The sequence below is a fragment of the Plectrocnemia conspersa genome, unplaced genomic scaffold, assembly GCF_051122295.1.
Source record: "Plectrocnemia conspersa isolate PC_06_02 unplaced genomic scaffold, ASM5112229v1 ptg000009l, whole genome shotgun sequence".
Lineage (NCBI taxonomy): Eukaryota > Metazoa > Arthropoda > Insecta > Trichoptera > Polycentropodidae > Plectrocnemia > Plectrocnemia conspersa.
The window spans coordinates 396,534-424,062 of record NW_028277173.1 but is presented as its reverse complement, the minus strand read 5'-3'; the positions used below and the strand labels follow the sequence as shown (position 1 = coordinate 424,062).

The window sequence follows — 27,529 nt, the reverse complement described above, 5'->3', positions numbered from 1 at the left end:
GGAGATAATTATCAAAATCTGCGTGACTCAAATTGACCATGTAATTTAGCAACAGAAAAATTAAGTTTGCTATATTAAGAGTTTGTTATATTAAAACAGCATCATCTATGATTTATTTAGTATAATTTCTGTGTTTGAAAAACAGGCTTTATTTATAATTTCAGACCTTAGAGATAAACATTTTAATACGTTTCCAATCATTAAAGATCATTTAGAAAAATATAATTGCTATCATTTCAACGCAGAAAAATTCATCTCCGAAAGTCAGGACGTCCTACAAGATTAAATTTTTTTAAAATGATTTTATGTTGCAATTTATTATAAATTTATTTAAGGATAGCATGAATCAAATGCGATTTTTCAGATCTATTTAATTTTAATAAGGTAGCGCTTAATAATGAAATTATTCTTCGCAATATTAGTTTTGCAAATATATTTGTAACGAAAAATATCCAAATTCAGGAAAATGCTGTGAATATTTTAATTCATTTTTTGGATCTACGTTTTTTGTAAATAAGCATTTTAATATCTTAAAATGATAAAGTTTACCGAATAATCACACGGTAATTTCATTAAGATTAGTGTTTACTAATTATTATTGTGGCGACGTACAAATTTTGCAATAAATATTCCTTGGTTATATATTTTTAAGAAATCCATTCAAATCCTAAAATTAGAATCAATCGCAGAGTGTCAGAAAGAAGTTTGTCATTCCTGTCTTAGAGAGTCGCGATCGCGTTCTTTATTCTTTCCCATTACGCCCATTAAAGAACGCTCCTCTTGCACGAGTCATCCAGATTTTTGGCAATAGATATGAAGAGTTGTTTTTACTGTAATGTGTCATGATGGTTAGATTTAAAATAAAAATGAATAAATATTATTTATCCAATTATAACGCTCAAAGAAAAAAAATATCAACCTCACTTCGGTAGTATAAAATTATCTGACCGCAAATCAACAACTTTACAACCGCTCACCAGACGCCCTTTATGTCCCGAAATCTCCCATTTTTACTCCAGATTAATTCAATTTGCGACAATAACCACCACACCGCAATTGTCCAGATTGCCAATTGTTTCCTTCGCTTATCTGAGATTACGTCCTCAAAAGGTTTGTTACCTTTGCCTTTGCCGGTCGTTCCCTTTGGACACACATGTGTGTGCGGTCGGCGGTACAAGTTGGCCCTCCTCCAGGTCCCTCCGGGGTACCGCATTGCCACATTATTAATTTAATCTTCGCAGTGGCCCGAAAGCCCGGCTTGAGCCTGTCCTTATGATAAATGTGCCCCTAATTGTAACCGGACTGTACATACCCGACGCTGACAAGCGATTAAAATTTACCCCTAGGGCTAATGAAACGGTTCTGGGTACTACGTGTTTAAAACGCCCATGTGTGCGACTAGTCTATTTTTTATTTAATAATAATTATATTAATAATGGCAACGTATTATTTTATGCAATTTTTTTAGTATTCATTCTACTCGAATAAAGATTTTTTCATAGTGGTGCCCTATTTTAAACAAAGATGCACCTTTATTGTCTTAGAAGTTGACTTCAGTGGCCGTCTATCAGTACGTGATGAGCTATAGAAATGCTCTTGATTTAAAAAAAAAAATCGGTTGTGAACTTCAGTCGCGATCGCATCCCTAATTCTTAAGTCGGGGCAAGATCTCAGCGCTTGAGAACGCTCTCTTACTCTAGCCATCCAGCTTCTAAACGAGCTTGACAAACACATATATGTTTTCGGCGATAGAACGATGAGTGGCATGATGCTTATCTATTTTATTGACTATCATGATGCTTGAGCGAAATCTGCTATTTTATGATATTTTATGTTTAATCTATTGTGTTTTAATGTATTTTTATTTATTTTCAGGTAAGCTCGTTAGTCCAAAATGAACCAATCACTGCAAAATTCGTATGTAATCTTATTTTATTATTTAAATCATATATATTATAATAATAATTGCAGCTTTGCATATTATTTTATAATTTTAATACAGTAACTGTTTCTTTAGACATTATTTTAAAAATTATCTACATATTTTCATTAAACGTTAATTTCAATATGATGATTTAATTTAATAAATATTTTACAATATTTTATATGTAACTGGTTTATTTTGGAAAATTTATACCATTTAATTATTATTATTGAAAAACGTTATTATGTGGTAACGGTATTTTTACTTTTACTGTAGAAATTAAGGTAGATTTTGCCTTTTAAATATCAGTTTAAAATCTTTTTTTAAACTATATATATTATATTTATTTTTTCACTTTCACCACATTTCTAATTATTTATAACACTGGTTCTTTGTTGAAAATACTATTTTAATACCTGTACTACGTAGCTTGTCATAAATAGTATACGAAAAGTTGTCAAAACACAATTATGCATACATTTTTAAATAAGTTGAACCGTTCACAAGCTTCGTGAAAAATACTAAAAATTCAGGCAAAATACTCTGTTCCATTCTTAACGTAAGCAGCATTTTAAAAAATTGTACAAAACTCAGTTTTAAATATAATTAATGGTATTTTAAGTATAATTCAAATTATAATTTTTTTGGAACGGAATTGTAAATAAAGCGTATTAAGCAAAAATAAAATCAGTTTTGATAAATAAATTCAAAATATTCGACTGAGTGTCTTCACGCTTGCACCACTTCACGTTTGAAAAAATAAAAAATTCATGAATTTTTAAACAATCAAATAAATTGTCAGAAACATTATCTATATTTGGTTTTTGACGGACTATTTTGACTGCTTCATTTGCTTATTGGGGTTGTGAAATTCAGACAAAAATGATCCGTTTCATTGTCAACGTTCACAGCATTTCATACATATATAAAAAAATGAGTTTTGATGTAAAAATTGTGACGTATTGATTTTAATTTAAATTATATTAAAATTAATTTCTTACAATTTTTATTAAAAATATTTTTTTGAAGCATTTTAATTAGTTTAACTAATTGTCTTGTTGCAATGGAATCATAAAATTAAATTAGCTTTAATAAACGATTAAAAAAGTCGATTAAGCGTCTTCACGCTTGCACTACTTCGCATTTTAACACATAATAAAGGGAACTTTAAAAAAAATTGATAGCACGGCTTATATCTGTTTTGTGATAAACGTTGAACAATAGTGAAGGACAAACTGTTTTTACTGCTTTTTTTGTTTATCGATATTGTGAAATTCAAACAAAATTAATCCGTTCCATTCTCAACTTTCGCAGCAAAAAAAATAGTTTTTAGATAAATATGCTGCAATAATTAAAAATATATTTAAATTAAATTCTTACAATTTCTGAGCAAAAATATTTATATTTTCCTAGTTTTAATCATAGGAGAAACTTTAAAAAATGTTTTGCTACAATGAGATTGTTAGATAAAAATTCTTAGCATTCATAAAAGAGCCTTTCATAAATAAATAAAAAATCTATTAAGCGTCTTCACACTTGTGCCACTTTGTGTTTTAACACATATTAAAATAAACTTTTAAACATTAGTAAAGTATGAGTCACTCTGATTGCTTTATTTGTTTATTGAGGTTGTAAAATTCAGACAAAAATGATCCGTTCCATTCTAAACGCTCGCAACCTAATATTTAAAAATCAAAATGGCGTTCTATTTCTTAATATAAAAAGCAAACGGAATTTTAAAGCGCTACAGCTTACTTTCATACATAATTTTGTGTTGCGATGTACTAAATTTTAGATTGGATGGAGTAAATTTTTTGTGACTTATGTGCATTTAATGTATAATATTTGAATTATCATTAATGTACAAGGTTATAATCTGTAGAAATATATATATTTAAAAATGATAAAAAATATAGGAGTTCGTTTCTTAGGTAATTTAAATACTGTTTAAATTATTTAATTCATATTTTTTTTCACTTATTCATAAAATTTTATATATAGTGCTAATGCATCAAAAAGTTGATAAAAAAATCAAACAAACAATTTTGGCTGTTATAAAGATTGCAAAAATTTTATTTTGGGTTACTCTGTATTGGTTCTGCGAAATGTGTTCGGTTTTAGCTCTTCGGCAAAAGAGGGCGCAATCTGAAAGTTTTCGGTGTCATCGAAGGACTTAACCGCTGATAAAGGAAAAAATACGCGGGGAGAGAGAAAAACAATGTCATTACAAAAGGCAGAACATAAAACATTCGAAGCTTTCGCCGGTATTACGTCTTATCAATTGATGGGATTAGGTAATCCCGGTCTCTCGCCAAATGGTGGCGTAAAGAAAAGCGAAACACGGCTGCCTTAATCCCGCGGGGGTTGGGATGCGACTTCAAAACGGTGGTTCTAATAATTTTTATTTTATTTATACAAATTATGATTTTAATAGTATAATTAAATTTAAATAAAATTACAATTTTATTTAAATTTATTTTTTATTTAAAGCAGATCAAAAGTAAAAAAATGATGTATTATCAAACTAACATTGTTCTATAATATATGATAGTAAAATAATTCTTATAAAATTTATTTAAAGTAGAAAGTTTACAGCGTATATTCTTATCAATATTGCTGAATATTTTCTTTTCTGTAGCGTTTTTATTTTGTGTATTCTTTGGGAAATTCAATATTGCGTGTAAATAGTTATACAAATATTTGCCAGGTTTCCATAATGATTTTTATTGCAAAATATTTTTTTTTTATATGTGCGTAGGTAAATTTAAGCATTTAAATTTTTTCACTAATATATTGTAAAAGATCACCATAGATAGTTCGTTTTATATTTAATATAAATTATAAAAATAGAGCTATATAAGTTGTTTGAAACTTAAAATGTTATCAAAAACATATTGCGAGTCTCGTGGCGTTTGTTATCTTGTAAATAGTAAAAGTGTTGAAAGCACTTCAGAGTTTTAAAAAAGTATTGTTCGGTCTATACATAATTCATGTTTTCGATCATATAATATGATTCTAAAATATTTTTTCACTATTAAAAATGTGTTAGTAGTTAATTTATGTCCGCTGAATCAGAAGATGAGTTTCTTAATACATAAATGCTATTTTATATGAGCTGAAGTAGCTCATTATTAGAGAATTTTCAATATCACATATGAAAGACTTAAAGACTACTGAAAGACTATTATTTTTAATATTCAATATGAGATTAGGTAAATCTAAAAAAAACTAAATTATGATGATCGATCGGATTCATATCTCTTTGACACGATAGAAAATCATAGTCAGATTAGAAGTAATTTATTATTAATTAAATTGGTAGAATAAGTACATAAACAATGACGTGATACACTTTCAAAACACATAAAAATTTAAGCGGTTTTTTATCAATCGATTCTGTAAAATATGCATTGTTTAACTAGTTCGGAATTATTCTATGATCAAGAAGAGACCTCAATGGTTTTGTTTATAAAGTTCTACCCGGTATATATCATCATACTTTATTCAAGCAGAGCTTTACAATATGGCTTAATTTATCTAGATAAACAAATTTTCATTAGTCGAAGCTTTTGTGAAAAGCATATTACAAACTTGCTTTTATAAAGTCGTTAGTCTAGGACCGTTATATATTTGAACATAATAAAACAGACTCATTAGTAAATAGTATCTTATTAGACATCTGTATAACGATAGATTCGAACTAAATAAAATTGCCAACGTCTTCATTCTATGGAATGCGTTTGGTACCTGCTCGGCGGAGATATTAACTCACCCTTGCTTTTATTTAAATATGGCTCACGATTTTAATGCAAATGTTTTAAGACGTCCGTTCGGATACACAATATCGTTTGTTTTTGCTGACGTGTATCGTGAGCATAAACAATCGATAACTCAAGTGTTTTAATTTTTTTATTTAAAAAAATATAAAAACACGCTCAAAGCAAATAAATTAGATATGTATATATATATACATTTTACACAAAATTTCTTTGTGTATTTTATTTTTTTATTTTAAAATATTCAATTACTGTTTGAGAATCCATGGAAATCGAAGTGAATGGGGGAAATTGTCAGGGTACAAAGCGGAGCGATAATTGTTCGAGTGAACCCCACAAGTGAGATTTGCTCGTTCTGAATCATCTCCATAAATTTGTACTAAAATATATATTTATTATAAATACAATACTGCAGATTTGTATTCTATATATTAATTTTTGTCAGGTTTGTTTTATAAATTAAGTTGGGTGTAACTTAATAAGGGTAGTAAAGCTGCAGAAACTGTTTATAAAAGCAGTGGTGGTGCTGAAATAATCATTCTAGTGACGAGAGCTTAGAATATGAAGTTCACATGTGACTTTTTCAGTTAATAACGATCATTTGATTAATCAGTTTGAGAGCTTGTATAAAAGTTAAGCGATGGTGTTGAAATAGTTCTAGACCACTTGAATCAAATGAAGAATCATAAAAAGCTTACCTCACGCTGTAATAAATTTTGTTATGCCCTTATTTAATTAAGCAGAAACGATCCATCTGTGCCTTGACACAAATTTGAAGTTCAATGTCCTTAACAATTTAATAGCTAATACTCATCATATGTTATATTGCATTTTGACGCGCATATGCGAGCTTTCGCACTTTTGCCCGATGAAGTTTAACCCTCTTGTCCGCCCGCAAGTTTGTTAATATAATTTTATGTTAACCCATCATTGGATTTTGGTCCGTGATTTATGGGCGTCATATTAAAGTAGCTTGTTTTTAATATAAAGATTTTATGGTCGTTTTGCATACACAATCTCTTACGACGGTCTGTCGTAGCTAATACAGCAACAACGCGGCCTAATGCGTCATGTCATCTTGTCTTTAAAGACAACAACCCTAATAAGCTCATGTCGAATAAGGGGAAATTATTACATGTTCCTTTTTAATATCGCGAGAACACTGCGACAGTAATTACTGTATAAAAAGTGCATTAAAGGATGATTAATAAGGGATATATAATATTTTACGTGTTTAGTGACATTTGGTACTTTTATAGGGAGCGCTACGTGTAGCTGTGCAGTCTCACAATGGCATGTTACCGTTGGCAATTATATCATTTTTAACATGTTCCGTTCCACATAATGGGAACAGGACGGGTAATTTGTTCGGGCGGTCCCGCAGACCGCCCCGGGGTGCTGCGGTCCCGGGGAGCGACCTGCCCAGGAGTCCCGGGTCCCCCTCGTTTGTCCGAAATGAAATGGAAATGTCATAATAATACGCCAACCCGAATTTAGCCGGGTTTCGATGCGTTTGCTATATATATAAATGTATATACGAACCCAAATTAAAAAGCTCGGTTAAACAGCTATGGTTAAATTTAACTGAAAAGATATTCTAATGTATTTAAGATATATTTATTCACTTATGAATAAGAATGTAATTATTTATGTATATTGTATAATATATGTAGTTATACTACAATAGTATTTTTAAGTAAAGATTGAGAGAATAAGCTTTCGAGTATGTGTAAGGTTCGATTGGAATGACTTATTTAAAAAAAAAATTTTCGGGATAGATTCGAGATTTTTTTTATTATATCTTAGTCGCTCGCGATTAAGTTTATTGACATGACAAATCAGTTAAAGAATATATTATCTAATGAAAGTATCCTAGATCGTTTAAGACTGAGATCATTTCATTGCTAAAAAGAAAGCACGCCTTTCATAAGTTATAGAAAAGATCGAGACACCCGTCTGCTCTCAAAGAATGTCGTTAATTAAGAGTGGGCAATTTCCTGTCATCGCAATTATTACAAAAATTGCCAAAAACAAATAATTAATGATTCCATAGCGTTCTGGAAATGCGATACTCAGTCGACGCCAAAATTAATGAACTTTAACAATAAAAAATATTGCTGACGGTTTTGCGCAATATTTTCGTTCTGTTTTCGATGAATATTTTTCGCCTTCTGCTCAGTCGCTTCCTTGTTCTTGTTTTTGATCTTCAGTACTGACAATAAAATAAACTGAGTGTTTAGATCTTAAACACAGCTTTAATAAATTGAAGACGTTCTTCTGGGTCTGAATTGATTCCTCATTTCACTTTAATCTATGGAACAATATGTGAATCTGTACTTCTTCATCATCTTATTTTTTTTTGGCAGTCAAGTTATCTAAATTTGAATTTTGGAGAACTTTCATAAGGTTTGGTCTGGGTTTGAGCAGCAAATGAAAGTTGCGAAACTGCCAAATTGAGTTTCATAGACATTTCAGAGCAGCATTTAATTTCACTAGCACCTATTATTTAAATTATTTCGCTAGTAGAAATATATATGCACTGTTAAAAATGTATTTGGAATTCACTAGTGAAAGTATATTTTCTCTGAAAAATATAAATTCATTGTAGTATTTTTACATCGCATGTAAATAAATAATGATGAGTATGTAAATGCTTATTATACTACATATAGAAAAGTTAAAATCTTATAATTTTACTAGCACACGCTAGATAAATTATATTTTCACTAGTAAAAATATATATCTACTGGTAAAAATGTATTCCAATATGATTTTAATAAAATTACATTTTAAAAAATATTTTCGGGTTTTTTAAAATTTTCTATTGCATTAAGATTCATAGTGTTAAAATAAATGCCATTCATTTTTTTTGGTAAATTAAATTAAAGGGAAATAGATTTTTCTGATCTCATAAATGTTTGTTCATATTATATATGGCAAAAATTAAGTTTAAAATATCACAAATAGATGAAAAATTTATATAGATATATTAAAAAATGTTTTTGAAGTACTACTTTGCAAAAGATGTTACGATTATTACTATTCATTTTTATTTTATAGATAAACCTAATCTGTAATGATCGATCGGTATTTTCATTATTAAATATTTATAATTTCGGTTGATTTACATATGTAGAATTTTCTTAAATTATCCTCATCTCACTGATAAATAGTACACTCAGGATAAGGATGCCGGTTTGTTATTGTGTGCGTGTACATGTATATGTGAGGGAGAAGCGATGTAGCGTGTACTTCGTTGTCTCGCTTTCTCTTTTAAGGACTGTCGCTGATTCGTCAACGCTGGTATTCGTCATTAAAGTGCAGTGTGGCACAGAAGTTCGATCTTCTCTAGTGATTTATTTTAAATAATTTTGTGTTGATATTGGTTTAAAACCCAGATATGCCCACTGTCCCATGGGTAGGTCACTAAACTCGTGCCACTGTTTTTTATTTATAAATGAAATTTTAAGAGAACAAAATTTCTTGGGCGTATCTGGGTTAATTGATATCAAGGCTTCAAATATACACTGTAAGTTATTCGTTCTCTTACCCGTGGATTAATTTATTTTAATTAATTCTCGTACGGTGTTGGTTTTTTTATACTATTCTCTGTAAGGCTTAAAAAAGTTATGATTCTTATCGTTGCGCCTATGAAAATTTTTTAATTTATATAATGGATTCTAATGATTTAATAGAGTCGTTGAGCCATTAAACAATCTGCGAATAATTTCTTTCCCCATTTTATATCTTTTTGCTTTTGAAGAATAGCTAAAGACTTCATTATTTTTTTGACTAGTGAAAGATTTTGAATTTTGCAAATATTTAATTAATGACATCAATGTTTGGTTTCTTCGATTATATAATATATTTTTAATTGTCCGTTGAAATTTCCAACTTAGCTCAGATGTATGTATGTTAAATAAACATATATTTTCTTTTAAAATAAAAAAATTAAATATTCTGAGCGAAATTGTTTGAGCCACACAGTTCCCGCACACAATAACAAACCGGAATCCTTATCCCGAGCGTACTCAACCGTAATAAATAATTAAAATAAACTAGACTTTAATTTTTGTCTTGTATCGCATTAGTGTCTTACTTCTTACTAAGTAGTTGTTGATTGTTTTTATTCCTTGAAACGCATTGAACTAACGCCTGTCTTTTTTTGTTTTTATATTTTTTTGGGTATTATAGATATGCTTACGTTTTTCTCCTTTTGACCTTTTAGTCAATGTGATAATTTAGGGAAGAAGCAGACTATGATGTCATCAGTTTTTACTTTTTTGCGAAACGATCATATTTTGAACAGTTGTAGATTTTGCATTTGTAATATTGTTACCTGCTAGTCAAATTACACCGACTTGTAGACAGCTAGTGTCTTTGTTTAGATCCGTTTTTATATTACCTTAATCCGTCTAAATATCGGATCGTCACGCGTGCTTAACTTAACAAATAAACTTGTACTGCAAGTCACATATAATTTGCGATACATTTTAATCTTTCTGCATATTAAATGATTTTTTTATATGATTTCTAACATAATCTTACATTGCCATTTTCAAATAGCCTAAGCTTTACACATAGCTAAGTAGTAAACTATCGTCAGATTACACATTGAAGTTAAAGACAATTCGCTTTATAGGCACTTCTTCGCTTTCATATTCAGCTTAATTTCGCATTTGCGCTACTTTGGCCATTTAGCCACCCCTAATTGTCGTCGTGTCATGTGATCCGTGTAATATGAGGTCGTTAATAACGGATTTGCGAGTTTAATACCGGGACATTAGGCCTTTTCGTGGAGCGACACTCGGCCGCGGATTAATAAAGGCGATGAAAAATGGACTCGAGGAGAGAGAGAGAAAAAACGGGTCTATTGCTTTATAAGAGATTCTAGGCTACGACGGGTCGTTTTGCAATATTAAGCGGAAGGGTGGGCTAGGTGGGGCCATATGGCCGGTGCTCAATAAAAATTACCATACTTAATCATGGGAGGGTTTGGAAGGGGGTGGCGACATGTGCGCTAATGCAATCCGCTCTTGCACTTTTGCATAATCGAGTTGTAGAGTTGCGACTTTTCAGCGTGATTGGTTCGCGAGGGTCCGGGGATTGGGTGATGAAATATCTGAGATTTAGTTATTGTACGCGGAAATTTGATTTGCCTTAACTAAAAGTTTAATTGCCATCTGTACGACAGAGCAATTGTATAAATTATCACCTCTTTAGATTTACACAATAATTATACAAAAAAAAAAAAACGCTTTGTAGTTGTTAAAATTTCAGAAAATACTCATATTTCTGAAGTAATATTGTGCGGCTGTGGACATTATCAATGGCTGAGAAAATAATAAATTAATTTATTATGATGATATTTTTTTTGGCACATAGTGAATTGTAGTATTTTTAGCAGCAGGTACAATTAAAATTAAACTTTAAACTTATTTAAAGTTAGATTCAGTAAAAATGCTCTACTATTTTTAAAATTTAAGTAAAGGGTATTGACACATTTTATTTGTTTCGCCTATGGTAGATTTAAGCTCATTCTTTATTTATTAAAATTAATTTTATATATCCAGTTATCACAATACTTGGTTATATAATATATTTTTAATCTATTACAGTAGTACGTAATTGGTCGCTAGAACGTCGCTGTTTAGTTTAATTTTCAGTTTAAATATTGTAAATAGCACAATTTCCATAGAAATGCCAGAATGATGTGTGCAAATGTTACGTCGCTACTTTTTATCGTTTGGAATAAGTTCTTATGAGAGACAGATAGACACATGTATTTCTGTTTAATATTATATATAATTATGTGTTTTCATAATTTAAACTATATTTTTTAATTATTCATACCTTTGTGATTATGTTCGAATATAAAAATATTTTACTGCTTACTATTTGATTTTCCGATAGTTAAAAAAATGATTATTTTGAAATTATAATGCAAATAAGTGTAATAATATATGTTTTACACAGTAAGAAAAAATCTGGTTCCGCCCCAATTATCAGAATCTATCTAAAATGTATATGAGCACTGCCGTACTGAACGTCTTTCCGGCTTTGAATAAATAAGGATAGAGTAAAACTTGTTACAAGCAGAGCTATAACGAATTACCGAGATGACCTTAAAAGACAGAACAGTTAAAGCAGTCTAAATTCTTAAAAGTTATTGTTTTGCGATTTATAGATAAAAGTATTTATGCCCCAGATTATGTTTTTTTTATATTTATAATTGATCCAGGGAACATAAAGTTGTCTATTTTATCAAATATATCTCAATTGAAATTCAAAAATAAATCAGTCTTATATTTTTTTTAACAAACAACTTTTATTTCTGGCTCCTCATTTTGGTTAAAATATTGTCGAGACTTGAAGTCGAAGTAAAGCTTGCGCTTATGATTCTGGCTTGCTTGAGGTCTAAATAAAAAACCTCTCTTTCGATTTGCCTTGAATCTCGTGTCTGAGTTTGTTTCTGATCGCATACTGTCTCGATTCGTTTGATCGTCATTTGATTCTAGACAGCTCTGGCGAATCACAGAAGCGGGTGTTGGAGGGCCAATTGCATCGCCTGCATATTCAACCAAAAAAATATGTTTAACCTTGAAGTGAAATTTTCGAAAATCGATATTGCAAAGGATAGATGACAATTGTGGTTTTTATGCAGGTTAGACGCATTGTGAATCTCATATAATTTACGCACAAGAACGTAGCTTTTAAGGTGCTTACGAGTGGTTATGTACTGTGAAATTACTGTGGTATTATATATTATCTTCTATTGTTAAGCCTCTTGTCTAGCAAGTTGGTTATTTCTGTATCATAAAATATAAAATAGTCATTTGAATAACTTCAGAGGCAACAGTGTAGCAGGTTATAACCTCCACAAGTTAATGTTTATTTTTTACTTATATTTAAAAGGAGCAAATTCATTATAAAGATTCCCTGCTCTATCTCAAATATGGATGTAATATATAATGCTGTAACTATGTAATGTTAAGCTAACTTATTATGTAATTTTTATTATTATATCATACTACAACGTAGAACTTTGTGTAATTTTATAACGTCATCGGAAATTCATATTTTTACGAGCGTTTGAAGGTCTTCTCAGATTTGCATGAAATCCCTTTCTGGAATTATGAATTCATTACGACTGCGTTTCAATGGCCGCAGCGCGGTCCCAGATTTAATATTCAAAGCGAAACGTAGAATGATCCTCGAAATTAATTATGTGTTTTTATGTGATGTTATACATATCTAAATTAACACATATTAAAATTTTATAAAATTCATTCGCAGCTCAATAAATAAATTATGCAGAATCGTAATTTTTAACTCTGGTATTATTTATGCATTTCCAGATAAAGCTGCACAATTGTCCTTAAAGCTCTGCGACTCCGAGCTCCATTAAGCGATCCTAATCTACAAAATAGGGTTGCAACTTTGGCAATTTCTCTTTTAAACTTTTAATTTTACAATATATCAAAAGGTAGCTTCGTTTCGTGCGCTGTAGAATTAATTTTCATTTTTATTGCCGCGGTTAAATCAACGTGTGCAGAATAAAAATGTAATGCATTCATGCGATGCCGCTGTAAATTTTCGCATTCTCGCATTATGAAAGTTCATTAGTCGAAATGGCATTCATGAGCTACAAAAAAATTACATAAAATTGCGAGAAAAAGTTTGAGTACACTGTACGTATGTGTACGAAAATTATTAAATATTCTGCGGGGCGAAAAAGCAAACGTGGTCCGTTTTTATTTTCGTCTGCCGTAGAGAAAAAGCGTTATTAAAGCCAACCGTGAAAGGTGGGGTTTATGTGAAATACAAATGAAAAACTACGACTCTACGTCGACAAAACGTCCTTTGAAATTTACATCAAACGAATCGGAAACGTATGAAAAATGCATATTTGATTGCGACAATGGCTGGCGATTATTTTCAGATTTTCCACTTGATTGGGTTAGTGGAAAACAAAACGTTGGCTCGCGAGCGCAAAAGTCGTTATTGAATGCAACTGTGCCTGGGTTATTTTTTGCTTTTCATTGATAACATTGAAATTCAGAACAAAAATAGAACTGAATGTTTTTGTCCTAAAAAATGATTGTTTAATTCAAAGTGTTCCATAAAAATTAAAATTCTTTCTCTACAATGAAAAAAAAACAATCTAATTACGGTTAGGTTAGGTTTAACATATTTTAAAAAATAAAAATGGGCTAAGATTTTTAACAATAATTTCTTTCATCTTCTGAGCAAATATACTGATATTACTGTCAATAGAATATTTAATTAAAAATGGCTAAAAACATACATCAACGGAAAAATGTATATAAATACATACATATAATTTCCTGGTTGAGATCTTCAGTCGTGATATAAATATTGACCTATTTATTTCGGTAATGTACATATAGTGTACATACTATATTTATTTATAGTGTTCTGCAGTGTAATTTAAGGAATAGGTTATGAAGATAAAAATCTCAGCTGATGCTTTTGCTTGATGGTCCTAAAGAACATCTAAGAGCCAAAGATAACTTCGAAAGCTCCAGATGGACGTTTAAATAATCTCCATTGTTCGGTCTTTGAATTTTATTCCTTATCTGAACTTTTTTATGCTAAATTTTTGTTATTTATATTAATTATTTCGATTATTTTGGGTTTTCGCATTTTTTTATCGCGTCACTCTGTTTAATTCGCAATATTTTGCTGTTTCTTTATTCAGATGTACGCGTGTTATTAAGTAAATCTTTTATTTGAAGTACATTTGTTTCATGTAAATACATTACGGTCCGTTCACGCGTTTTCGCGTGATACTGAAACTGCGCGATAAGTACGTTCGCACGTATTGGGTTAAAAACAATGTAGTATATAACGATGGTAGTATATAATATATATGCATTTGAAATTATTTTCGTTGCGTGAAAAATGTTATTTTCTCGTAAAACATTTCAGCATACCGTGCGTGCTAAATTTATTACCTTAATGATATTTATTAGCTCGGGTGGTTAGTGGCGCTTAATCGGTGTAATAAGAGTATTAGTATTTTCTCAATTTAAAATCATGTATGTACACTGAGTGTACATCACCGTAACGCGCGTTTTTTTAGCACCTTAAGGAAAAGAGTAACTTAAATAGGTATTCTTTATATTTTTGGAATAATTATTGACAAAGACAGAAAAAATAGTTTAAATAAAAATTTAATCTATTAAATACTAAAAATTTTTGCGGTATTTTTACTGGTAAATTAAATGTTCTTGATAACTTTATTCTGGGTTTTTATTATGTGATAGATCAGTTAGTAAAATGTAAAATAACATATTTTAAGTCAATAACACAAAAAATACTAGCTTTCTTTAAAAGATGTGAACTAAGTTTACAATATTTTACTTAAATAAAAAAAACGCCCGATTGTCAATTAGTGTTAGGATCAATTTTAATTTTTAACACAATGAAAAAAATAAATATAGTCAGCTAGGGAACGTCAAATAGAATGTGTTTAAAACAATTTTGACTAACTATAATAATAGGCATCATCAGTAATTACATAATATTCAATATTCCATCATACATAACTGTCGTGTAAGAGTATTAAATCACGTTTTCACCACCTCATTTCCATGAACCTAATAAATATATTTAATCGGAGTGGTTGCACTACTTCCTTTTTTTATTTGTATAACTTGAAATTCGTGAAGTTAAATTTATTTTTTACTTCTTAGTTTAATTATGCCACCGCTTTGCATAATAATTTACATGTAAATAAAAACGACCACATATATTTGTTATCAATTAGAGCGAATTAGACAATTTGTTTTATTACCTGAATTAACACTATTATTCAATAGCATTTGTAAATTCGGTTTTCATAATGTTTTTTATTAAACCTTACCTAGCATTAATTATATAGTTTAAAATTTTCATATATATTATTTTTACAGTATTTACGCTCCAAATTCAACACTTTGCAAATTAAATTCATCAATTTTCAAATCAAATTAAACTATTAGAAATGTTTTTTTGTAATGGATTCTGGAATTTCAATATGTAGAAGTAAGTATTAGTTAGGGCAACATGAAGGTCCATAAGACCAATTAATGCATATTCTTATTGTTTGTATAACGTAAACGTTACTATTTCTGTGTTAAATTATTTTTTTAAATTAAAATGAAAATCATGTACACCCGTACCCCGATTTACGCTGTTCACGCAAAATGTATTTTTTTAAATTTAGTTTTTTAGATATGACCTGAATTTTCTAAAATTATCATTGGGTGGAAAATGGTTTGAAGACTTAAATATGAATGATATTGAAAAATTGTTTACTGATGAGGTAATAACCAAAGATGAATTAGTTAGGCATATTTGAATATCTGAATCAGATCATGAATGTGAAATCGAATCCCTCATTGAATATGTCAAACCATCATTATTTACTGAAAAAAAAATTAGATAAAGTTTTCCAGCTAGCCGGGAAATTGAAAAACATTTTGTTTAAAATTGGTCCAAATATGGAAGGTGCTCTCAAATTTTAAAGAAACTTGCGAAATATTTGTGCACAGTATAAAATTAATAAAAAACAATAAAAATCTCGGATTTTTTAATACAAAAACTACTCAAGATAACATGGATAATTCAGCTAATTGTGGAATTAAACTGATCAGTTCATTTAATGATGATTTCGAACTAGTATAGATATTATATAAATATTAAAATATATACATACCTTAATTATTGCCACTCATACTTAGTTTCAAAAAGTATTTGATAACCTACCTTACATCCAATAGCAGCTAGCTCCTCCACTTCTCTCATATTCATTATTAAACATTTGCTCTTTGTTTCGCGGTCAATTAACAGCAATTTGCTGAAAGCCACTCTAAAAAAATTGTCACTGGGACGGGACAAGGCGTTCAAAGAGCGATGGGACGGGTCTTTTCCATCGGGATAATAATACCGGGAGCGTCCCGTGACGTCCCGTCCATTTGCGCGTCCCGACAAAAGAAGTGCTCAAAAATCCTCTCGCCGATCACTCTATTTACGCAGGGGCTTTTCGCGGTAATCCCGAGTTTATCCACCGTCTGCTTTTTGCCCGCCCTCCCGCCCACCGACCCGACTCCCGCCCGTGTTTATCCGTCTGCCACACTAACAGGTGGTTTTCCGCTCCACCTTCGTGTTGTTGTTCCGCCTAAGCGTTTCAACCTCACCGCCACCGCCACCCCTCTTTCCTCCCCTCTCCACCCGTTGTAATTAATATTTTCCGTCCGACGAGACTCTTCCGAATTACGTCTCTCATTAACGGCGCATCATCCGGTCCATTTGTTAGGCGGTGACGTCACGGGGACGTGACACCATCTGGGAATTTCGTCGTGTTTGTATGTGATACTTGCGAATTGGTATCTAATGAATTTTAAATCACCTTTTTGAGCTTTACCTCCGTTCTTATGATAATTGCAGCGGCGGAAGACGTAACATAAATAAAGAAGGCATTGCAATTATTACAGAATAATTTTATAGATATATGCTTTATACACTCTCAGAAATAAGTTTTTTGTATGTTTGTACTAAAAAATATATTAAAGCTTTAAATATTATATAATATATCAAACCAACTTCTATAGACAAGCGTATAGGCTGTTTGTTAAGGGTTCAGATAGTTTCAGACATCTCTATAAAAATACAAATTCGAGTTTGTTGCCGTGTTTCGGACCCGCGGCTTCAGTCAAGATCATACGTATATGCTATTCTGACCATATTTGTATCAATAATTAGAGATTGTAAATAATTATTATTAATCGACCTTTTATGGCGCTAAACATTAATAAGTTATTTGGAATAATATATCAAATATTGGGTATTTTTAAAAAAAAAAAATTAATAAACATATAAAAACATATAAAATTCTTAAAAATTTTTCGCTTTTTTTTTCTTTATAATTAAATGGAAAAAAAATCTTTACTTGTAACCGTTTTATTGAATGTCACCTAAGAGTGACCTAAACTATTTTATTGCACTGATATTTAAAACGCAATTGAAATATTAGTTTTTGACAATATCATTATTTGGATAAAAAATATTTTTTTTACTATGACAATTTATTGTGTCAGGACCACCCATATTAGTTGCGTCGAAATCACTTTGACCAAGTTATTAAAAGGGTTATCAATTTAATAGATTTTCATCTGTTCAACAATAAGTGGACATACATTTTTTTACTTCTTTCGTTATAACCTTAAGTTTAATGCTTTACAGCTTGTATTAATTATTTTAGTGTGTATAATATATTGTAAATAATTCAATGGTTGCTTAACTTTAAAGTTAATTTTAATAAAATAACATGTAATGAGGCAAATGTTTTTTTAAGTAAATAAATAAAAAAATGGCACAGTTTAAAATTAAATATTTTGTTTTAGAGGAATAGTTAACAAAAAATATCTCAGTTTTGATTTTTGTTTCTCGGCCTATTAGCCTTTTTTTATTTTTTTTGTATAAATTAGAAAATCAATAACTTAATTTTAAATTTTTCTTTAAAGAAAATATAATTTAAAATAAAATTTATAAAAGTATTGGGTTGCTCGGTAAAACAGTCTTTATTTTTGATAATAAATATAAATGATACATTATTACCGATTCAATGTTTTTTTTCAAAGTCATTTTTAATAACTTACGAAATCAAATGTAATAGAAAAAATAAGTGAACTATATGGTTTATTACATTCTTGCCTTGAAATAAATATTTGGATATCATTAAAAAACATGCGCCTTATTTTATGGCTCTAAAATTTCTAGAGCCATTTAAAGCAATATATGAGTATTTTACAAAAAAACATAAAACATATTATTGCAAATAATAAAACCAATTTTAAAGTAAATTTTTAATTATAAAATTTTAAATGACTTTGTACATTTTTAATTTGTTTTTCTGCTTTATTGTATTAATACAATATCGTGTTCTTTATTGTTTTATAATAAAATAAATACGAAAGCAATGATATGAATATTTGTTATTATTAAAAAGGTATTTATAGTATATGTTTTTAATCTTCCACAAACACATGTTCTAATTCTATCATAAAAAATATTTGTATTGATTGAATTTTGATAGTGTCTGAGAGTCTCAGCTCATATTTTATCTTTGGTGTCGATTTTATGAGCTTCACTGGTTGTGAGTTCAAGATCTGACCTATCTAGACTGAAATTAAAAGTAAAAATACATATAAAGTTATTAATGTTTCAATTTATATATAATTTATGTCGTTTTAAAGAGAGTAGATGGAACATATATGTTCACCACTTTCCATATTTTTTAAAAGCAATTGCAGCTCATATTAAAAATAAATATTCTTCTACTCAAATAATTTCAATTGTATATTATTATTAAACCATTTAACTTAAACGTGTTTTTATTATCGAAACATATGTATGTGTAAACAGTGCATAATTTAAGGTGGAACGTAAATTTCACTATTAAAAAACGTTCATTAGCTTTGACAGAATTCCTTTGCTATTGATAAAAAAAATATTTGATAGTTAGTGGTTTTTTTTCATCTTAAATTGAACCGAATTTATTTATTAGATATTTTAAGTAAATATCTATATAAACCGCGTATCATAGTCGTCTTGATTGTTATTTATGGTGTTCTACAATTAATTTTGTGTTTAAATGCTTTTAATTTGACATACTGTTAAAAATTTTTTATTACTTACTGTATATATTTTTTTATTATTTGGTATTATAAAATTTCGCTTAAGCTCTAATATTATTATTCTCACGACTTTCAACTGCAATAACAGATAAATTGTAACTAAACTTTGGCACAATTAATATTTCCCAGATCCGTTTTATAGGCAAACAAGAGCAATTCGCAGCAGGCCCTTTTTTCCCCAGCGAGACGACGAAGGGTAGTTTTTCACTTTCAGCCCTCGCGGAAAAAGGATAATTTCGTCCTTGTGCATGTATACGGTGGCAGCAGATTTTACGAATACTTTCACAATAGTTTCCCCGGTGAAATTGTTTGTTGCGAATAAATTAAACGCAGTCTCTCGAAAATGAGCAGTCTACGGGCTCAGCGCTTCGTAATTTGCATCGAAATGGGAATGTCAGCGAGAAATATTAATTAAAATGCGAGACTCGGCCTCTGAGAAGGACATTCTGTTCTCTTTTTCTGTTAACTTTTTAGAACGAAGCCCTCAGGACGCGACCTAATTCGATTGAACTCGCAAAATCGCCAACAGGAGGGGAAATATTTATAATTTTAAATTAAAATTCTATAAATCTAGTACTGTATTTAAATGTATCTCAGATAATAATTAAAAACAAAAGTTAACATTTTTTTAATTAATACAAGTACGTATTAAACAGAAATTAATATTAAAGAAACTGAACAGCGATGTACTGACGACCGATTACGTGTTACTAAAATACGTTAAGACAATATTTTGTATAACCAAGTGTTAAAATATTTTTTTATTTTTATTAGGTATTGTACTTTAAGCTCTGAATTATATCTAAATTTATTTACATTGAATTATTAAAAAAAAGTAATTTTCTAGGGACTTTGTAAAGTCCAATAGCATCTCAAATCATTATATTTAAAAAAGCTGCATTACTTCTTTAGAAATCAATTTCCTATTAAGACCGACTTGAAACCCAGAGGTGTTATTTTAAACGGCCTATGTGCAAATATATCCAGTTTTGGAGGTAGCGGTTCCCAAGTCCGTTCCATTAGGGTTAATAGCCACCGATGGGTGGTCGGGGGTTGCCATTACCCACCGCATGTACCTAATGGCAATATCATCTGGGACTAATTACATTTGGGACCATTATGGGACTGGCGGGCCCCGGGCGGTGCATTCAAAACAATCATGACTTCCGTTTAAATCATGATTGCTCTGCGTGTAATTATGGACGATGTAACGTGCGTGCACAGTTTTGTGATATTTACGACCTATTTTATGTGAAACATCTTGGCGAAGTGAGTAAGCCTTTCAATTTATGGCTCTGAAATTATCTAACTCCTTGCAAAATTTGTACACCAGTGGTATCTTAAACTCTTTTACTTGCGATGTTTATTAATTTCTGTGTAAAATATTTGTGGTATGTACACATTGATATATATTGTACAATATTTTTTTCACTCAAGAAATTAAATATTATATTTTGATTTATTTTTTTCTGCAGTATCACGACGGTGTCGTTTTTGGCTAAAATATTTATGATGCCTTTTAATAATTATTAATACAAAATATAATTTATTTTATTTTATGTAATACATATTTATTTGTTTATATTAATTTACAATTTGGCAAATAAAAGTGTAATAGTTTTTTGTGATGTCTTACAATTTGGGAGTATAGTTTGTTATTTTAAAATTAATATTTTTTATAATAAATTAAAATAAAATAGTTAAACGAACGATCAATTAAATTTGTAGTGCCTTTTTGAGCTTAGTTCTTTAGAGCGATTTTATTAAAAATATTTGACCATTATTTTTACGGAAAAATTATACACATATGAATATTAAACCAATTCTTAATCAGCAGTGACCTAATGCAACTATTCTCAACGACTTTTTTATTAGAACAAATTTGTCTGCTACTTGTTTTATGCCCAAAATATCAGTTTAAATTGCTTCGAGTAAACTTTGTTTCATTCAACAAAAATATTTGCACTGCTTGAATTTTGATAATTTATGAGAATCTAAGTTCATATTTTATCTTTGGTGTCGATATTATTAGCTTCACTGGTTGCGAGTTCATGGTCTGAACTGTCTAAGCAAAAATTAAAAAAGTAAAAATGTAGTTGTGTTTTAATTTATATATAATATATGACGTTTTATAAAGAGTAGACTTTTTGGGCTTAGTTCTTTAGGGCGATTTTATCGAAAAGATTTGACCATAATTTTTACTTCAAAATTATACACATATGAATATTAAAGCAATTTTTAATTAACAGTGACTTTATTCTAATATCGATCAAAAACTTCTGAACAAAGTTTTTGTATATTCATATCATAGCTAAAGGTATTTGAACCATTTTTAAACCTGCTGATTTAATCCTTCCACTGGGTGGTCTAATTGTCTAATTGTTGAATGAAAGGGTTGCTGGATTGCATATTTATTTTGTTTTTGTGGACGTTTTAGCACCGCTTTTGAAAACGCTTTTATCTTAGTGTAACTGCATTTTATCTGAATTAAAACGGAAAATTTAATTTAAATTCGTAATATGCAAAATAAAAATTGTGAAGTCCGTCGAGTAATTGCGAGTGATTGGTTTCACATTTTCTATATATAATTGTGCTAAGACGATATAATTTATAATGGTAAAATTAAAAAATCACTGATAACAATATTGAAAGCCAATTTCATTAGAGTTTAACTCCACATTATTTAGCCCCTTAAGTGAAATGTCGGGTGACTGTCCGGAAATTACAACGGATAATTTGAGCATATAGTTTTTTTTATAAAGTAATTTTAAATCATATGAAAAAAGGTGTTGTAGTTTATGGTAATTGATTGCTTTTAAAAATCTGCATTGCAATTTTAAAATTGTGGATCTTCTGACGATTTATGTTGTAAAAAGTTAAACTAAACGATTTCTAAAACATTTAAAACTATCTGACATACCAAACGAGCACAAACCATTGGACCATACAAATTAATTAAGAAAATTTATTCAATGTTTCTCTTTTAATGAATATATTTAATCATGCCAACATGTTAATATTTTTTACTGTTATATTTATTTATTTCAAAAAGTTTTATTGTATTTATAACTATGATAGCCAAAACTCCATGAGTAGTACTGTTTGGATGATTAGTATGATATAGTGTTGAGAATTACTTCTCGAGAATTTCTCGAAAAAAATGTCAAATCGAGAATTTTCATTAACTTTTTTTTTTTTTTTTTGGGCTTTCCCACCCGCTTCCAAGGAGTGAGCGTAGGCCCTTACCTTGTGGCCCATTAGCACTCCAATGAACGACCAATTGCTTCGCATCAGTTTACGATACTCCGCAACCCTTCTCGACCTGGGTTTTCACGGCAGAAAACCGCGGTCGGTGTTACCCGGCGCGAATGTTGTTGGTGGTCTCCCAGCACCACTATGTTTGTTGGAGACAAATTGTTCAATCCAGTCATTAACTGATTGTAAATATAAAATTAAACGTAATTTTTGAAACACTAATCATTCCATTCAGTGGCGTAGTCACCCAGGGCGATCCTTAAAATTGCCGCCCCCCACCCATACATTTTTGCAGGGTCATAAAATAAGCATTTTCAAAAATAATAAATTGGTTATTATTTGTGGATTTATATATTTTTTAGTGTATTCAGGGTTGAGAACCACACTAGACGATTCCATCGCGAATATGCCGCCCCCAAGCAAGTGCCGCCCGGGGCGGCCCGCCCCCTCCGCTCCCCCATAGCTACGCCACTGATTCCATTATATAAAAGATTAAAAAATATATGTTATACGTATATTAAAATAATATATTTTCACACGCTTTTTATATAAAAAAATGTTTTTTAACAGCTAAACGCAATCATAATCATTGCATAGTTATCCCATAGTTAATCATTATCGTAAAAAGTAAAATTAGCTGCCCAGGTTTTTACCTTCTTATTCAACAATAAATCTTTGCTACTAAATTTGAGCTCAAAGTAACTTTACAAACAAACTTACAATAGCTCCTCTTACAAATGCATCGAGTTCACTTCAACAATGAACGGGTAACGCAATAAGGTAAATATTTGTTCGTTGAACAAAGATACCGAAGAGTTCTAACAAAACTATACTTAGAATTGCATGGGAGAAATATTAGGAACGTATTCAAAAAGACGTTGGGAAGAAATAAAGAGGGGAATTCGGAAAAAACCTATGTTTATACTGAATTGTGAAGTTAGCTAAGAGGAAAAGGAACAGAGCATTGCAGTATTACTCAGAACGAACAAACATAAATATGCCTTCGTTTGACACTGGAAAATTATAGCACTAAACAATCTACGTGTTTATGGAATAATATATTTGATTAATTGGTACTGGGGGATTGCTTCTAGATATATAAAAAAAATATTATCGATAAGCTGTAGATATAAAAAAAAACATATTATCGAAAAAAAAAACTACAATCTAACTATGATCAAATTATCATTCATTAAAGCTTCTTTGTTGTAATTTATTATAAAAAAGACAGCTATGAATGGAACTGAATCGATTCACCAGTCGTTTTTATTGTGCGACCTAATGAAGATAACCCTTTGTGCTCGAAAATGTTTCGATGCAGATACGACGCTAATTAGTTGTTTGGAATGACTGCAGAGGGTGGTTCAATCGAGTGGTGGCTTCATTGTGATTCAGAGGGGGCTGCAAGTGGCCGACTCGAGATTCCACTGAACTTTCATCACCCTTCCCCACCTGCGTCTTAAAGCTATGCACAAGACTGAGCAACCGGAGCAGCCGCAACTTATAGCCACAAATATGTCGACTACAATGCCTTTTCAAATCGGAAATGTTGAATGTTTACTAGCTCATGCAATCTATTATATTCAAATATATGTACTTTAGACCGAGATTCTAAGAGTTAACCGCAGAATGCTGGAAACAAAGAGGTTGCTACCTTGTATACATCAGATAATTATATTTCATTTTAAGAACTTCATATTATTAATAAGTCTCTGCAGTAAGCAGTTATTGCTTAGTTATTGTCTTAATTTAATTTTATTAAATAAAATTTTTTGGCAAAGTATGAAGCGATTGAGAAAATTATGTTCTCGAAATAAAAGTTTTATCTATATATGACGAGCGTTCCTCGTCTTGTATATGATGCATAATTCAAATCGGCGTTATCTCTGAATATATGTAGATATTTGAAACTAGAGTGAAGATACACGTCCTGGTCATAAATTTAGTGCCTTGCTATGCGACAGTGGTGTGTTTCCAACGACAGCACCCGGAGGCATCGCTACTCGAACGCTATTGCCCCTTATTACGAGTGAACTGCGCTAGCCCTCAAGGGATTGAGATAGGTAGCCTACGAGAAATATCCCATTTTCAGGGTAAACACTCCAATCGCCGCCGTACTGTGCTATATCCATCAATATTGTAGTCAGCTTTGATTTTACATTGATACTCCCGTGGGATTAGCACGGTAGGTGTATGTGAAAGGGTAGAATATGTTTTTGTTACTTCGTGTACTTTTTACTTTTAATATGTTTTCAAGCATACATGTTTTCATTACCATGATAATGTTTTTATTGTAATAATTGATGTTTTGCATAACAATATTTTGCAAATACATAATTATTGTTTGTATAAAGTGTTATTATATATTGTGTTTATTCTGCTAGCTTCGTATTTTTTTTAAATTTCAGTAGATTCATATCTGTTTCTGGTTTGATGTGAAATCAGTTATTGTATATTTTGGGTCGTTTCGGTCGATACTCAGCGTAGCTCCGCTTAGTGCGAAATTGCCCATGACTTCCATTTATTCCAAGTCGAAAGCAGAATAGCAGAATTTTTGATTTTAAATTTTTTCACTTTGTCCGTTTTTGATATTCTAGCCAATGCGATGATTTAGGGTAGAAACAGATTTTTTAATATTGTCTAATTATTATTTAAATATTTATTTTCTACGTAATGGTTATGATTTTAAATTTAGTAAATTTATCAATAATATATTTTTTACAAAAGCACAACTTTAGGATCTATAACCAACAACATTTAGTATTTATTAACAACAAATGTTCGGTCTTGTATTGATATTTTTGTTTTGCATAGTAAATAAAACAATTAGTTTAATACACTTTACAGTCGTGATAGAATAAATTTTATAATGTTCAGTTGCTGTTTTAAAAACTGCAGCTTATGAAATAAGGCTTTTATGACTTCGTTGGCGGGCTATTTTATGAAGTATCACTTTGTATAATCATAAAAATATGTCTATGTAAATCACATTATCCATCGAATTATTATTTATAATTATGCCTGCAATTCACTTACTGGAAGTTGTCTGAACCGAAGTTACAACTGAAGTCGGCCAAGCGACCACACTGTCGCAAAATTCATATGCCGTCCTGACGGCGGCTTCTGTCACGTACAGCCGGATTAAAAAAAGTGCCAAATAATCGCAATTTTTAAATTGTCATATTATTAAAATTACAAAAGTTTGTGTGGGCACTCACCAATACAATATCAATGAAAACTTTTCGGTCGTAAATATGCAATTTACGCAAAATCTCTGTCGGCTTTTGCAAAATGCCATAAGACATGAAAATTATACTTCAGAATACAAACACCACATGTGTGACTATCCTAGAATTTGTCGCCATCGATTCTAAACGAGAATTCATTATGGTGTGACATTTATATAAACCGATCTAGGAAAATACATAAGATATTCGAAACGATTTTTTTAGCAAAATCCACTACCACTAATTATTTTTTAATTATTTAATTTTATATGACAAAAATATAATAACGATATCTGTTAGAAGAATATACTATCAAAAATATAATTAATTCCTTTTGGTGCCCCAAAATATTCAAAGATGTCAGTAAGAGTCTGTTGAAGTCCACGATAAGCACGTGGTATTATAATTTGAACACGTGACCACGATGCAGCGCTTGACATGCGTGTTAACCATAGGACGCATACGCGCATACTGAAATTGAACCAAGTTACTCGTTCCATCTCAGTTTGCGAAACACCATATCATTATCTCTCTCATTCTCGTCACTTAACACGCGAGAGAGCGAAAGGGAAGTATCTCACCGCTCGCACCCAAAAGAGCAGCTCCGACTTTGGTTCTTTTGACTTTGGTCCGTTTGCCGACAATTTTTGGAAGCTTTATCTCCCGTTTTCGGTAACCTCAGACAACTTCCGAGAGATTTTAGAGCGGGCAGAACCGAACTCGACCGAAGTAACCCACTATATTCTCCGTCCTTGGTAAACCTTGGCCAACTTCCAGAGAGTGTAGTGCAGGCATTACGGTCTATTTAATTATATTATTAACTTATAAGGTCTAACCATAAAACATAATATTTTTAAAGCCTTGTTATTGATATAGTTGAATCTATTTTTAAGGAAGAAAATAACATAATTCATAAAAAATATTTTTTTTATTAAAGCACTAATTTAATTTAATTTATATTTTTATTCAATATAATACCAATTATTTATTATAAATATTATTTTTTGAAATTCAAGATTATTTGCAACGTTAAAAAAACAAGCTTACTTTAAGTACAAGCTCACACGAATAAAAAAATAATGCTTGTTTTTTATTATTAATATACAATATGTATATTTATTTTAAGATATTAGATGTATAATAAAAAATGTTTCAAGGTCAGCAAATATAAGTTTAATTTGCACAGGACAAAAAAATGTATTTTTATATCTTTTAAAATTCCAAATGGTGTACAATCTTGTAAACCTACGTATTTACATAACTATATATTGTTTCGTGATGCACCTCCAGCAAAAACAAGCTGTTTTGCTTACGCGTGGGGAAATGCTAAGTAGGTTCACATCCGAACTCTATCTTCCTATTTCATCGCATGCTCTACAAATCTCCCGAGAGGGAACCCTCTCGTCTTATTATCTGTATACGCGAACAGCTATCTGAAAGTCGTTCCCGGCATAAAAGATACTACTATCTCCTGCTACTCGTACAGCCCTGAGAAAGGAAACCGCTCAAATATTCATACGTTTGATTTGCATTTTTTTTCTTATCACACTACGTCAACTAAAGACGTGTCTGGGGTGCTTGTGTTGCCTTTGTCTCGAAATTCTTCAAAACTACAGGGTGTAATTTAGTAGACTTGCAATTTTA

At 30.5% G+C, this 27,529-nt stretch overlaps 1 protein-coding gene across 1 annotated transcript in view; it reads left to right on the top strand.

Moving 5' to 3' along the window:
• LOC148231432 (neurotrimin-like) overlaps positions 1-27,529 on the top strand; it is a 168,751-nt gene that overhangs the window by 58,773 nt on the left and 82,449 nt on the right. The gene's annotated exons all lie outside the window — the stretch shown is intronic.